Raw genomic sequence first — 16653 nt, forward strand, 5'->3', positions numbered from 1 at the left:
TGCTTGAGCCCAGGCTTCCAAGAGTTCAAAGTTATATAAAGAGGCAATTTATCCCAGGATAATTAGGAGTTATAATGTGTTTGCACCATAGTATATACACATTTACACCGAGTTTCGCTCGCATTTGCTAAATATAAATAAAATAAAATGGCGGGCTTTGCTCCAGGGCGGCGGCCCACCCCTTGCAGCATCAGCCTCCGCCGCCTTCCTCTTCCTATAGAGGCTTTGCATATGACGTCACGGGTAACGTGACGTCAGCGCAACGGCCATACTGGAGTACCAAAACAGACAGCGTAATACGTCATACCTGTTCAATCATATCTTTTTTTTCCGGACATACAATGGTTAACTTCTGTGCCATTGTTGGCTGCGGCAACAGAGGTGATCGAAACAAGGGGCCGAAGTCATTTTACAGGCTGCCGGCGGTTATAACACACCAGATTGAAGCAACACACGAACATTTGAAGCGTCGCCGGGAAAAATGGCTCATTAGGATCGGACGGGAGGATCTCAAACCATCCAACCACAACTATACTCGCGTTTGTGGGGATCATTTCACGTCAGGTAAGTGTCGGGTTTTACATACAAACATTCAAAATGAACATATAACCCACGTACTAAGACATGTATCTTAACAAGGAAATAGGAATCCAATATGCAAGCACATGACATACAACACATTGGGCAAATAGTAAAAAACAATATCATAACTCCGTTCACAGTGTTGATGGAACATTTGAATCTGAATAAATCCCTCTTCCTCTCCTATATGCAATTACAATCAAATATTAAAAACTTAACATCAAAAGGTATAAAGATAGGTTGTCATGAACACCTTGATATGAACCTAAAAAGACTTGCAAACAAGAAAGGAATGAATTCAGGTATATATAAAGTTTATAAACTTCTCCTCACCTCAACCGCCAATACTAATCTGCAGTCACAGAAAAGATGGGAGCAGGATTTAGGCATCACCCTTAGCCCAGTTGAGTGGGACAGAATCTGGTCGAACTCGACATCAATCTCCAAGTGTGTCCGGTTTAGAGTAATACAGTTAAAAATCCTTCACAGAGCATACATCACACCCTGTAGACTCAAAAAGATGGATCAAACACTCACGGGCCTATGCTGGCATGGTTGTGCGGAAGTGGGTACCCTTTGACATTGTCTTTGGTCCTGTCCGGCTGTAAAATCTCTATGGGACGTAGTTGGAGATACTCTCGCTGAGCTTCTGAACATAGAGATACTCTTAACTCCAGCTACATGCTTGCTGGGATCCCCGCTCAATGGCATAACATCAACATTTGCAAGTAAACTTATAGCCCTAGCATGCCTTTCAACTAAACGCCTCGTTCTTATGAACTGGAAAGTCAGAAAGCCCAACTGCTTCAATTTCAATAGATGGCTGGAGGACTTCCTAAACATCTGAAGTATGGGAGAAGCTGCTTTCTCCCTGTTATATTTGGTTAAGCCAGACAACAGGCTTTGGGGTAAGATAAGGGCTTTCCAGAGGCCTGTACTACGAAGCTGGATTTTCGCTTAGCCGGCTAACTTCAGGGAAATCTCGGGCTTTCCGGTCCTACGACGCTGGTTCTCTTTTTAGCAGGCTAGATCTCCATGGTAACTTATGCTGAGCGGCTAACCTCCTCGGGAGGAGGTTAGGTTGCAGGCTAAGAGATCAACTCAGTGAAAGCACCGCCTGCTGACCAATCAGAGCTCCGTGTGCGGAGTTTAAAGCTATCAAGTCATATTACAGGATAGAGGAAATACAGAAAAACTGCCGTTGCAGGAAAGACTGCCGGCCAAAATCAATTGACTGTGTGAACGTGAAAATTAATAGAATATCCCCTCCCATCTTCAGAGCAATCTGACTATTATAACATTAGCGTTAAGAAAGCTTACTTAAATATCTGCCACAACATAAGTAACCGGATCAGAGTAACATTAAGTACAGTCCGCGGCACTGTGAGTGCAGACGTCGATGTGTCCCATTATCATTCATATCATATCACATCATAATGTATCATATATTTCCTTATCTGAGTCAGCTGAGCCGTATCTGGCCGTGCAACACTCACAGTGTCACATACTGTATGCAGAAGTATTATTTTAAGCAACACATTAAGTTGACGAAACACTTGAGTCAAATGTAATTAAAGTCAGATCCACTCGTGTCTTGGACGGGGCAGTGATTTCATAAACCTGTTAATGTACGCATTCAAACACTTTTTCTTTTACCAGCTGTATTCACCTTGCAGGTGCAGCTATGTGGCTTTGATCCTGGATAAAGTGTTTAAGTCATGGATGTTTAAAGTTTAACTTCTTCATATTTGACTAATATTAAAGTTCACTTTTCATTCAGGAAGTATGACACTGCGCTGTCAGTACGCTTCTCCATGTTTGTGATTGGTCGAATGCTCCAAATACCACCCCTTTCATGTGAACGCGCACCTAACTAGATAGGACACGGCTGGCTTGAGCGATCCACTTGATAACCAGCGTCGTAGTACAGCTTAGCCAGAGCGCGCATGTTTTGGATTGGGCCAACCGGCTAACTCCAACATATCCAGGTTAGGTTGAACCAGCTTCGTAGTACAGGCCTCTGGACTCAAACCATCTCGGCTGCCAACAATAAATATAATAATATTAATTAATAATATTAATAAATAAAGAGAAATAAGCTATGAAGAAACAGTAACGGTAATAATAATGAAAGAAGCTAAATTAAATGGGAAATGGATGAATAGGTGAATTAATCATAAAAGAAAGAGGTGTGTGTATATGTACATATGTGTGCATATATATATATATATATATATATATATATATATATGTATTTATTTATTTGACTATTTATCTATTTATTTACCTATTAAACAATGAAGTATACCTATATTATGAAGCAAATCATGTATAAATACAACGCCATATGCATACATCAAATGTAACTGACACTGTAATCCCCCTACCCCCCCACCCTTCATGTTATGTCCTGTCCTACTTGTAATGTGTGTGAGCCATGTCCTTGTCCGTGTGCTTTTGTCTTTTGAAAATGTTTAATAAAATATAAATGTTAAAAAAAAAGATGGTGGAGTATCTACAAAGTAAAGTCATCCCTTGGCTCAGGTCACCTTCACACCAGTCTGTCAATCCCCTGCTGTAGCCAGTGCTTCGTCTAACTATCATTTAAAGTAATGCCTCCCCCTACTGGCCATTTGATTATATGTAAACAGTAAAGGCTGGACAGTCCCTGGCACCTTTTCAGAGGCTTTTGGTTTACTCAATTATTTGTCATGTTCCTATGTCTTGACACCAGCATTTTAAATATATCTAAAGTCTGACTTGTCCTGTCAAAAGAGGTCAAATTTGTATTAATTAACAGTTCACCCAGGATATAACTAACCTACAATCTGATGTATTTGCAGGTAAACCAGTGGCACTTTTTGACAAAAATCATCCTGACTGGGCACCGTCTGTCAAATTGGGCCACGAGAAAATTACAGCACCTTCCCCTGCTACACATGCCAGGTATAAACGCGCCAGAAAAAGGTCATCCATCGCACTACTTGATCTCTACAGCATGGTATCTGATATACCATCTCTAGAAGAGCCCGCACCAGTCCTGGGAGCCACTGGGGAAGAAGGAGGACTGATTGAACCAGAGACTCTGGCACTGCAACTCAGACTGACTTGACTGGTGAAATGATTGACAAAATGTCATTTTAAATTAATAATGTAACAACAGAAAATGTTAACTTAAAAGAAAAGCTTGTAAAGTCCACCATTTCAGAGAGTACATTTAAGGGCGATGATGACCGTGTGCGGTTCTACACAGGACTTCCTACTTTTGCCAATCTAATGATGGTATACAATCTTGTGGAACTGCACATCAGTGTGAACGCTAAGAGTTCACTGTCTACATTTCAACAGTTTATACTGACACTAATGAAATTAAGATTAAACCAACCCCTGCCAGAGCTGGCTTATAAATTCAACACATCCACGTCTACAGTATCCCGTGTGTTTACCTTGATTATCGACGTCATGTTCAAACGTATGAGTTTCCTTTTGAAGTGGCCATCTCGGGAGAATCTGTCCGCAGGGTGTTATATCATTCATTTCAAGGGCATGGGGTGGCAGGTCCAGTGATAAGCATATTACAGAAAATGGTGGCTTCTTAGATAACTTTTTGCCTGGTGATTTGATTTTGGCAGACCGAGGTTTCAATATAAGTGACTCAGTGGGTTTCATGTGTGCTGAGGTTAAGGGGCCTGCATTCATGAAAGGCCGGAAACGATGTCAATGAAAGATGTTATTGACACAAGGAAAATTGCTAACGTGCAAATTCATGTTGAGCGTGTCATAGGATGTGTAAGGCAGCGATATACCATTTTGGGAGGACCAATTCCTATAGATGTTTTACTTTCTAAAGATGTAGATTACATTGATGGATAAAATAGCTGAAGTGTGCTGTGACCTTAATCATTTGTGTGATACTGTAATACCCGTTGATTAAACCTTTACATTCTGTTACACCCCAATCAATATCAGATTTAAAAATATGACATGTTTGTATTATAATTATTATTGCATTATTGTCAATGTTGTACTTGGTAAATTAAATGTTTTGATAATCAGAGCAGTGATTTGGGGTTTGGTTGTGTTATAAATTATTTAAGCTATTTTCAGGCATGGAAGATTAATATGTTTTTCTCTCAAGTTTTCTATTGTCAGATTGGACACATCCCAAATCGCTTGACGGGTTCAGACCTGCACTGCACACTGTAATAGTACTGGTAGAATATTTAAGCTTGGGTAAATTCATTTTTGAAAAAAACAATTGAAAGGGCAAAGTATAATATTTATTACAGGTTTCCAAGTTACCCGTTGAAAAAGGGTGAACAACAAGTACATGCTCCTTGAACTGTACGCTGCAGAGATCACCTCACATAACAGAGACAGATTCACATTATGTCCATATTACAGTTTTTTCAAAGCTAAAACACTTTTTTTGAAAGCAGGGCTTATTTTCTCAAAACACTAAACACATTTCACAAAACCATACACACAAAGTGCAAAACACCCAAAACTACATGAACACTTACCAAAACCAAACCTTTGCACCAAATGGCACACACTTCATTCATAGCACAAGACATTTTGTAAAACCAACTACACACCATCGTGCTCAAGCACACTCATCTTTTATGGCGTTTGATATAGAGAATTCAGCAAGTAAAGATTGTTCAAGTCTACAAAACAATATGTGCAGAAACTTTTCAAAAGGTGGAAAGTAGAATTGCAAATTGGGTGCAGAGCTGAACATGTGTTAAGAGTTTTGGAGATTTGAGCTGAGGTTTTGCTCTTTGAGTTTAAATAATGATGCTTTTTGTGTCATTTTAGTGTGCACAACTTTTTTTGATTGTTACACTTACATGTTCTTTATATAGATTTGATGTAAAAGAAACATGTTGAATCAAATAAATAAACACACTGTCATTCAGATCGATTAGTACTTCTGTTTCTTTTGAGAGGGGGCATACTGATGACATTTGTCACAATACCAGCTTCCTTTGGGGGCAACTGTTATACCAACACGTTCAAAATGAAACCAGGTAGTTTCACAATTTGTGTTATCACATCCTATCATGGGAAGCTTTTCCTCTCCACGACAAAGGCACCATTTGGGTATCAGTGGTTGGGTATTGGTTGGCTGAGTCAGAGTGGAACATAGAGCGGGGTCTGGTATCAGGCACAGAGGCCTTTTTGGTGCACTAATGGAGACTGGTGTAGTTGCACTGGAAATTCTGGTGAAGAATTGCCCACTCAACTCGAGGAGAATGACCTTCTGAAAAGATTCATGAGCTTTGGGGTATACCTTCTCCCAAAAGTCAATATCTGGGGTTATGCGTTCAAGATGAATCTTTCCATTCACCCACAGAACAAAGTCAGCATATTCAACATCACATAGAAATAACTGGGTCTGCACCTGTACAAAAATAGGCATGGGTCTTCTTCAGCCTGTCCTGTCCATCACGTGATTCCAGGCATGTATGGTCTGATGGTGCAGCAACACAGTAGGGGCATTTCATTTCCAAAACACCTACACCACAGCACTTGCAGGACACAACACCATCTGGAGTAGCACCTAAATATGGAAATGTTGGCGATAACACGAGCCCAGAGTCCTGGCAAATGAAACCGCCATGTCGGTTCATAATTGCAATGTAATCTTCACGTGCTGATTTCTCGTGATTACATCCCCATTCAGTAGCTGCAGTTTTAAATGTTGTGGCTTCCGGGTAACAAATAGCTTTAATCAAGCTAAGCGATGGTTTAGTTGCACTTGTTGAACATGCTGCCTTCATACGAGATGCTGTAATCCGCCCAGCTCTGTATCGATACCAGAGTTTGGATTTGGCCTGTGTTTTTGTGGCCTTCTCAATGACATCCGCCTCTGGCTTGGTGATAGCTGCATTGATCCCTTGGCAATGTTCTGTAAGGGCTTTATGGTCCATTTCTAGGCAGTGAACGGCACTCGCTGGGAGTACTTCGGCCAGGGGCCGGGGGGGTGGTGCCACAGCTGGAACTCCGGGGACAGGACGGGCCTCCCTTCTTTGTCAGCCACAAACAGAGCCCTGCTGACCCACTCGTGCTGCTCTGCAGGGAGGCTGCTCATCCAGGCTGCCGGCAGGAGCAGCTGCAACACACACACAGGTCACTGAGCTGCAGCTTCACACTACACACTGAACTGACATTGAGATTGAGAGGCAACAGTTAGATTAATATCACATCAAGTGTTTCTACAGCTAGTCACACATGGCCTTACGTGAATATGAAATAAGAATAAACATGTAGTAACAGTCTGAATAGAAATAAGAAAAATAACGTGAGTAAAAGCTGGTTCTGATTTAAAATTATTGATTTATTTTCCATCAGCTCAACATTAACCTCAGAGGTCTGACTTTAAATGAATGATACTTATTATATTATAATAATAATATTCGCCCTATGGTAGCCTTCATATACATGTTAACTTTAGTACACTACCACATAGTAAATACGAATTACATTTAAAGTTATTACAGTACTTCGTTAAATAGCCAAGTGTCTATGACCGTTAACCCTCCGTCCACATCTGTGAACGGATGTGAGCATTAACTTCATGAACATTTACGTTAGTGCAAAGTAAAAAAGCATAACGTGTTTGCGTCTAGTAAAGTACGGGAGAAATGCATGTTGACGTAGCCTACTGCAAGACTGTACATGGCGGAGTGGCAACTTTTAATCACGAATGGTGCATATAAATGTTAACGTCATAAACGTTAGCGCATAGTAATAAGCATTAAATGACAAGTATTTACGGATTCAAACGGTCGGAAAACTCCCGTGTGTTTCTGGCTTAGCGACAACTTTTTACCAATGCAAATATGCGCAAACGTTAAAAGACAACACATTGGCATTCATCTACTGTTATACTACATTATAAGGGACTGTCTTGTTAAGAGTAATAGCAGAGTTTATCTTACCTTTTCAAAAGCCGGTCAGAGTACTAGAACTAAATCGGACAACCAATGGGTGGACCACAAGATGAAAACCAGAATGCCATATAAATGAACGGGAGGGGCGGGACTCTAAGTAAGACTAAGTGAGACTGAGCAGGCCTGCCGCATTCATCACACCGTGATCCCCAGTGGATCTTCTGGGTTGAGAAGGTCTCAGTTGGGGGGCCGGAGCCCGTCATCCAATCAGATCAGAGCCCCTCGGATCAATTAAAGCCAGTGTACCAACCACCCAGATCCCCCCACCCCAAATACTCTTTGACACCCCCTGCTGGCTGCATGCTTGATATGAAGGTAAAGAGATGTTATGAAGTTGTCAAAAGCAAGGAATAAACAGTCAGAGATATTCAAGTTTAAAAATACCTTTTCATTTATTTATTTACAAGTTTTACAAATTAAAATTAGGACATCTCAGTCATTGAGCACCTCTCCCTCCAAGGACATTATGACTAATTACTCATTTATGTATTATGTGTATTTTCAATGCAGTGTTTTTATATGTATTGTTCAAACTATTTAAAATAAAGTTTTCTTAAAAAAGCAAAAAGACATCTCCTTCCTTTTTGAAACCTGCTGAACTTCAATTGAAGTGCAACAACCAGGGGCGTCGCCTGGACCTGAAAACATTCGGGGCTTAGCCCACAGTGGCGGCGGCACTACAGTGGCATTTTTCACTGCAACACTCCCCACACGCACACACACAGTACACCCGCGACTGTTACAATGAAGGCTCGATAATCAGCTCACGGCATATAGGCAGGGGTAAAGTGGTATTTTTTATGAGTGGGGAGCTCACCTCCTCTAGGGGGGTCCGGGGGGATGCTCCCCCGTGAAGATTTTTTTTTAAATATTGAAGTTAAAAGCATCAATCTGGTGCACTTTGAGAGCAAAATGAAGAGATCTATGGATACCTCTCTCAACACCCATATGAAGCAGAACTGTAAACAGATGTACTTTTTCTTTATGGATATTTTACTAATCACTCCCCTTTTAAACTCTATTCTTGTTTTACTGCCATATAGTATTTCATAACTGTTTTTCCTTTATTCTCTTTTTTTTAATAACTATAATGATCATATGAAGGTGTGCCGCGGAAATAATCTTTTGAATAATTTGTGACCAAACCGTTTGAGACCCACTGAGATAACTTACTAAAGTTATGTATCTAAACACTCAGAGAGTCCTTTAGCTCACCTGAGTCTCTCAGTCTGAGAGGAGAGGACTCTCCTCCAGCTTCTTGTGGAACAAACAGCTCCTTATGTCCGTTAGTGCAGCTAGCTAACCAGATGCTAACAACACGGTCCATGCTGGCACCCTCCCCCTCTCTCCCTCTCTCTCTCTCTATCACACTAAATGCGCTATTGCCACACACACACAGAGCCGAGCTTGAATGACACAAGCACACGTTTATTTCCATGCAACTCTCTGATTGGTCTGGTGTCATGCCTCTGTTGCATTCACTGAACACGGGAAATTACAGTCCTGCCGTCCTCTCTTGTGTCATGATGAGGTTCACGTAAAGCACGGTTAATGTATTATATTATTGAGGGAGAATTGTCCGGGGCTACAGAAAAAACATTCGGGGCTAAATCCCCGGATGCCCAGGCCAGGCGACGCCACTGGCAACAACAGCAGAGGAAGACAGCGCAAGTGTTGGAAACTACAGGAAGTCAATCCAAACATATATTTAAGTTTGAACTCTTTATTTGAAAAATATATTTACATTATATACAGCATCTTATCGCATCTCTTGGTAGAGGGCGGTGCCAGGGCCAGGCAGGGGCTCCTCTGCTCGGGGCTCCTCTCCTTCGGGCTCGGCAATTTCCCTCTCTGGGAGAAGGGCCTCCTCTGCCGCCCGGGGGGCCTGCAGCACATGGATCCCAGCGGTGAGGATGATGTTCTCCTGGGCCGATGTCCACCTCTTGTGCCTGCAGAGTGAACACAGAGGATTAATAAGAGATGTTGTCGGGGCCTCAGAAGATTGTCCTGTGTGAATGAACAGACTCACCACTGAGAGAGGGTCTGCTGGTTCACCCCAAACAGCTGGAGGGTCGTCCTGGCTACGAGCGCTGGACTTCTGGAGACCACACATCTGATCCGGTCGTACTCCAGAATCACCAGAGCCCAGCGGCTCCGGAGGAACCCCCACGTCGTTCTGCTGCTGGTGTTCTGCTGGCAGAGGAGGATGAAGATGGCCTCCACCAACCGGCTGGTGTCGGGCCACGTGGCGCGGCCTGTTCCCACCATGCAGCTGGAACCAGAGGAGAGAGGTGAGTAGATATAAAACCTGTAAGAGAGCATACACAGCAGGGGGCGCTTCACCTACCATTTCATGCTCTCCAACTCGGGGACGGCCTCTTTGTTGGCTGTGGAGGTCTTTGACTTCTTGAACCCCCCGTGTGGCAGCTGGGCCCTGTAGCATGACGGATACACTACACGGCTCTTATCCACATCCAGGAGGTTCTCCCAAAGACCCAGGAGCACCTCCAACTCCTCCTGGGTGATGGCTCCCTTTCCGCAGAGCTCCACCAGAGCCTGGGCCAGCTGATCAACCTGCTGGTGGCCGGGGGCTCCAACAGTACCAGCAGTGGCCTGATGTGAAGGCCCAGGAAGAGGTGGAGGATGCTGCTGCAGCTGAGGAGGAGACCGTGGAGCAGGAGGAGGAGTTGCTGTGCACAGCAGAAAAACACACTTGACATACCAAATAGATGTTATTATATAAATCTTAATAACTACACGAAGCAAAGACTTACCTAAAGCAGCCTCCCCCATCAGATGGTCCAATCAGAGTACTAGAACTAAGTGGGACAACCAATGGGTGGACAACAAGAGGAAACCAGAATGCCATAGAAATGAACGGGAGGGGCGGGACTCTAAGTGAGATTTAAAGTGGACCTATCATGCTATATTTAAATAATATATTGTAGGGCCATACCTATATAAGGTATATTTATACGTTTCTTTTTTCAAAATACCAAACAGATCATGCATTTTAGCCATGCCTCATTTAGCTCTATTTGCTGTTCTCCAGGCCTGTTTTTGCAAGGGCTGATTCTGTGACTTAGCTTGAGCTGCAGCTGACCACGCCCCCCTGCAGAAGAGGGGGGTGTGACACGGCCCCGGCACGAGCGTCATGTTCCCATGCTTGTTTTGAAAACTAGACGAGAAGAAACATGTCCTCCCTGAGAAATGCATGCGTTCAAGCGTATTTTGATGAGTATGATCCAGAATCGGACACTGAAGGAGACGAGGTTTCGGTGGAAGTGCAAATATCTCGGTTGCAGCAGGACCTTTCTGAATGGTTAGTTGACACACTTTTGTCCCTATTTATTTTACGTTAACTCTGTTTGTTGTTACGATGCTTGCTACTTATCCCGTTCATATTTTGGCTAATCAGCAAGAATGAAATGTGTAGTTTGTAACGTAGAGTTTGTAACAGCGGTAGGCTACATATATCATACAATAAACATTTATTCATTTATTGACTTCTTTATACAGGTGTACATGTGGAAATTGCACCACAATGCCTTCGGAACCTGAGAATGTGTGCTGCATTGAGATACCACACGTAACATTTTTGATAGCTTCACTAAGCTCTCAGAGAATACATTTTTCACATGTCATTCAATATATGTTTATCTCACTAGGTGTCAAGACGGATGCAGGAACTTGAGGACTCGATGCGTTGTATGGTGGACCATCCTGGATTAGAGCCTGTGTGCCTAAATGTGTTCTCCCTGCAGAATGCATTGAATATATACAGAGCTGAATATGGGAGACTACAGATGAGGCAAATACAGCAGTGAGTGGTTTGTTTCTTTTGACTGAATTTGTAAAACGTGTGCTAATATTGTTCATGAAAATAAATACTGGTGTATATGGTTTTATGCAATCTTTCATTTCATTCTGTCATTGTACATGGCGTTACTATTATATTACATATACTACACAGCAATGGCATAACACACCCATTTGTTGATGACAAAAAAGTCCACACACAACCTTATGCTTTTGAAATCAGCATATACTTTACCCATCCAACATGAATAATCATCACACATTTAATATAAACTGTCGGAACTTTATTGTTAAAAGCAAAGGTTCTATGAACCCATAGAAATAAAGTAAATGTACTTGTATTTTACATAAATGACACAGGCTTTTCACTAAATATTCTTTGAAATTATTTCAGGCGTCACAGGTATCTAGCCTACAGAACTTTTGTGAGCTGGTGTTGGGGCTTCCTTGGACGCAGGATCAGAGTGGTGATTCCGGCCTGCGTTGTCCTCAGGATTCGCAGGGAGTTTCCTGATCCGCAAAACAACTATGTTGGGTTCAGACAGTCAAATTGAACCGTGAAGCATAACCTGCGATGACCTCCTCCCTGTCAGGTCGCTCATATTGGGAACACAGGTCCTCTGGGATGGGTATCTTCAAAAGCTCCTGTGTGAATGGTGCAGGGTCCACAAAGACTTGGTCGAAGATGAGGTCCATCAAGTTGGCAACGTAGCCTGTGCAATATTAAAAAAAGCAAAACAAATATTTGGTTTAGATTTGTGTATGCATGTGAAAAAACTGAAAGTGTACTCTTTTACTTCTGCTATTGTTGTTGTAAACATAAATGCAAATGATCTCTTATCCTCCTTCTCTTTCTGTTTTTTTTTTGGAAATACCCCCTTCCAGTTTGTTTATAAAAGGTCATCTTTGACTTTAATGATGTTTTAGAGGAGGACCTCTGGAGGACCATGTACAATGTTTATATCTTCAGTTCTAGATCTTAATTGGGCTATTTTTACAATTGTTTTTGAGAATGATATTGTAGGCTTCCTTTGATTTTTAAAGATCCACATAAATGTTATTAGTAGCCTATTTTTATTATTATTTAGAAAAAATATAGGCCTATAACTTCTGCCTCAAAATTATGTGAATCTGAATTTTTTTTATTTTTACTTTGGACTACGACACAACTCTCAGTGTTTTTGTTCTGCTGATTTAAAGCCCTTTAATTAAACGTGTACATTTCATTTCAGTTTATGATTGGATTCCAAAACGGTGTGTTTGTGTGTGAGTGGCAACCCAGTGACTTTGTTCACATGCTCACGAAAATCAGTTTGTTAATCAGATGATGGCAGGAAATCAGATGATGCATTTATCAACAAGAGATAAGATGAGAAGTACTTTATTGAATCCCAATTTGGGAAGTGTTTTTGTTGCAGCATAAAAAGGCATGGCATTGTAAAAAAATAAAAAAAATAAACAAGAAAGTACTGTACTAATGCTGCATTTGCAAATTAACAAAAAAAAAAAAGAGAGATGAAACTGAATAATATTAATATGAAATTACAGAGGTGGTTCGTCTTCCTGAAGAGACGGGCCACGTCGGCTGTCCCCTACAACCTGGCCAAGAGTGCGCAGGAAGGCTAGGTTAAATGCCTGCGTTTGAGCGTCCTCCTCCCTTCTCAAGGCCGTTTCCTCCTCCCTTGCCCGGGCAGTAGCCTCCATGGTCAGCTGCCAGTGCCGATCCACCTGGGCCAGTTGCCGTTCCTTCTGTGCTAGGTGCTCGTCTCCTCCTCGTTTCCTCTTGCCTGTATGATGATAAGATAATTATAGCAATAAGAATTAGCAATAACAATGAAAAACACAGGACAGGTACAGGTCCTAGATGTTTACAATGATTGTGAAAGTGAATTACATTATGTCCAGCCTGTTGATAATGAATATAAATATATGTATATAATAGGATGTCACACACAATTGTACTAGCTGATTGCTAGCTAGTTACTTACTTGTAACAGAGCACTTCCACACAGTGGTATAGCTTATTTTACTTATGGCGATGGATGATGTAAAGTTTAAAAAAAGTCACAATTCCAGTTGTTTTGCCATGCCTATTTCTTACCTGGAACCACACGCTGCGGTGTCGTGATGGCACTCGGCGTTGGTGGTTGAGTTGGTGTCGGTTCTTCGGCTGGTGTCTGTGGTCGAGTTGGGGTCCCTTCTGGATTCGATGACGATGTTGAGGACGGAACACTGCCATCACCCGTTGTTCGGGACTGTTCCTCCTCACTAGAGACAATGGCATCCTCTAGAACAGCAACATGACTTGTTAATTCCACAAACTACTGCAGCACAATACTAAATAGCAACAACAACAACTGTAGAAAAGAAAAACTGAACGTAAACAATGGCACATGTGGTGGTAGCAAACAATAGCTCTAGCTAATGCTATCTGCCTTAGCTAGCTATGTAGCTCTTTGGGGATCCATAAAAGCATGGGTTGTCGAACATAAATGTAAGGATAAAATAGACTTGTTTGTTGGAAGTGAGCTTTAGAACAGATAGGGACACAACGCTTTCAAGCAAATAACAGAGCGTTAGCAAAGACTTACCATGCAGGGACAACAGCAACGCGGTTGCAGAGTCCAGGCCTCCCTCCCTCCCAACGTTGGCCGGTCTATGGCCATAAATAGCGTCCAGCAGGTCGAACCACTTCCAGCTTTTCCTATCTGAACTACTCCGGCCGTTGTGGTCCTTGACGTCTCTATACTCAAGCTTTTTCAGTTTGTCCCTACACTGCTGGAAAGTCCTTGAGAATCCGCGTTCGGACAACAGTGCAGAGACCTCCTGAAAAACGTTTAGGTTGCGAGTTGTGCCGTCGAGCTCCCGCTGGATTTTATCATCTGCTATAATCTGGAGGAACGTCGTAACTTCGTCAATCGACCACGGTGTTGCCATTTCTTCTTTTAGCTTCTCTGTTTTCAAAAATGCTGCAAGCGTCCCAATATATGCGACGCTAGGGATTAACTCGCGCGAGAATTGTGACGATTCTCTCTGACCAATCAGCAGTCGTCACTAGTTTAGCATATTCCGCCCAGTTGTTGGCCCGCTAGTGCGCCATGGTGGAAATGCCCCAGTGAGACTGAGCAGGCCTGACGCATCCATCAGACCCGGATCCCCAGTGGATCTTCTGGGTTGAGAAGGTCTCAGCTGGGGGGCCGGAGCCTGTCATCCAATCAGATCAGAGCCCCTTAGATAAATTAAAGCCAGTGTACCAACCAAGTCCCTAGTGAGACTGAGCATGCCTGACGCATCCATCAGACCTGGGTGCGTCAGCTGGATCACCCGACCGGGCTGCTGTGCTGGTGGAGGGGGTATCTGGCTGGAAGACGGTCGGGTCTTCGACGCCTTCCTCGATACCCTCGTCCACCTCCTCCAGCGACTGGACGGCAGCAGCCTCGTCCGGAGTGTCTCGTCCAAGCTGACGTCCTCAAGCACTCAACTCAAACTCAACTCCAGTCCCAGGACTCCTGAGCTCCGTAACGTCCCGCTAAAGTGGCACTTTAGACTCTGTGCAGCATCCAGGGAAACCCACACAGCGGAGCGGGACATCCTCCTCAACCTGTCAGCCCTAAATGCATCAGAGGGCGGACTCCTGACCACTTCCACCTCCGTGACCTGGCACAGTCCAAGTGTTTCCAAGTGTAAAGAGCTCGTAAAGCTCCGTTGTACTAACATCGATTACTTCATCAGCGTTTCACAAAGTACCGTACAAACACCACGGTTAGCTCAGTATGACTAATGTCGGACATAAAAGTGCGTTTGTAACAGTTTTTACACGCGTATTTGCTAATAATTAATGCGCATTTTACTCACAGTGTCGCTGTCAGTCAGTATACGCTGGCTTCCACAGATGACATTTTTTTATGGATTTTTTGTCAAAGCACTTCAGATATTCATTGCTATCGGGATGTTAAGAGCATTCCATGGAATATAACAAAAGTGTATCTCGAGTCGGTTTCTCAAACGTACCTACCCCACCTTTAATTATTACTTGTAGTATAAAGTTTAAATATCATGCTTTTTGATTTTCCTTTTTTAACCTACTTTTTTCAATTACTTTTCTTGCTTCGTCAATCTGAGTTAGATTCTCCTCAGTATTTTCAACGTTTTAGATATCTGTCATAAAAACTTAAACCATATTGCCATGACACAATAAGATCATCTGTATGACGTCTCTTTCAAGCCCATGAAAGTACATTAATTAATATTATGTGAGTAGAAAATACATATGTATTTCTTAACAATGCTATAATTATCACAGACTGCTAGAGAAGGTGTGTGAAATGCTGGTCTGTGGCCCAATGTGCTCATTAGCTCGTTTTCTACGACGCTGAAATTAGCTTCCGATTCAGAGCTTCTGATTCGGCAGTTAAGGGGAAAGTTAAGGGACATTTAATTTACAGCGCTTAGCCAACAATCCTCCGTTTTTGAACCTCTTAAATCGCTGCATAGCCGATTTATTTGGACTGGATTGTCCCAGAGAGTCTAAACATTCTTGATGACACAGTTTTGGATTTGTGAAACCTTTATTCTATTTGTGAAAATGCAAAAAAGGGAGATTTCACTGCTTTTTTCACATCTAGGTTTTTAGATCAGGACCTGATCTAATGTGGTCTAGATCTGTTTCTGACAATATATGCATTTATGACAAATACATTGCCGGCAACTGGCACTAGATGGCAGTAGCAAATAAGACACACTGCATGCATATCACAGTATGCATCAGCACTGTGTTCCCTCTCTGCTGTTAAATAAAAACTCAGATCCCCGAGGACAATCTCTCCAAAGTTATCTAAAGTTGTAAGAGGACAAGGCAACTTGGAAGGAAATGGCGCTCCACCAAGCATGAAGAATTTCGGTTACTCTGGCTTGATAACCTTAAAAAATATAAGAAGGCACACGCACTGCCAGAGCAGCTTATTATTCCTCCCTAATAGAAGAAAAATAAAAACAATGCCAGGTTTCTTTTTAGTACAGTAGCCAGGCTGACCGAGAGTCACAGCTCCATTGAGTCTTCTATTCCTACATCCATCAGTAGTAATGACTTTATGAACTTCTAAAATTATAACTCTCAGGGACAAAATAAACCACCACCTACCCTTAGCCAGCACTGAATCACCCTTAACACCGGACATATATATAGAGAGTGTTTCTCTCCTATAGACCAAAACCAACTAAATTCAATTATTTCATCCTCTAAAGCAGGGGTGTCAAACTCAAGGCCCGGGGGCCAAATCCGGCCCACCACTTC

The 16653-nt window shown here is 42.4% G+C and overlaps 1 long non-coding RNA gene across 1 annotated transcript; it reads left to right on the top strand.

Annotated features, from left to right (window-relative positions):
- The first annotated feature begins 490 nt into the window (after window positions 1-490).
- LOC117480857 lies at window positions 491-3492 on the top strand. The gene is made up of 2 exons (XR_004555690.1): window positions 491-564; window positions 3426-3492. It is a non-coding gene; the product is annotated as an uncharacterized LOC117480857 (long non-coding RNA).
- The last annotated feature ends 13161 nt before the right edge of the window (window positions 3493-16653 follow it).

The sequence above is a fragment of the Trematomus bernacchii genome, unplaced genomic scaffold, assembly GCF_902827165.1.
Source record: "Trematomus bernacchii unplaced genomic scaffold, fTreBer1.1, whole genome shotgun sequence".
NCBI lineage: Eukaryota > Metazoa > Chordata > Actinopteri > Perciformes > Nototheniidae > Trematomus > Trematomus bernacchii.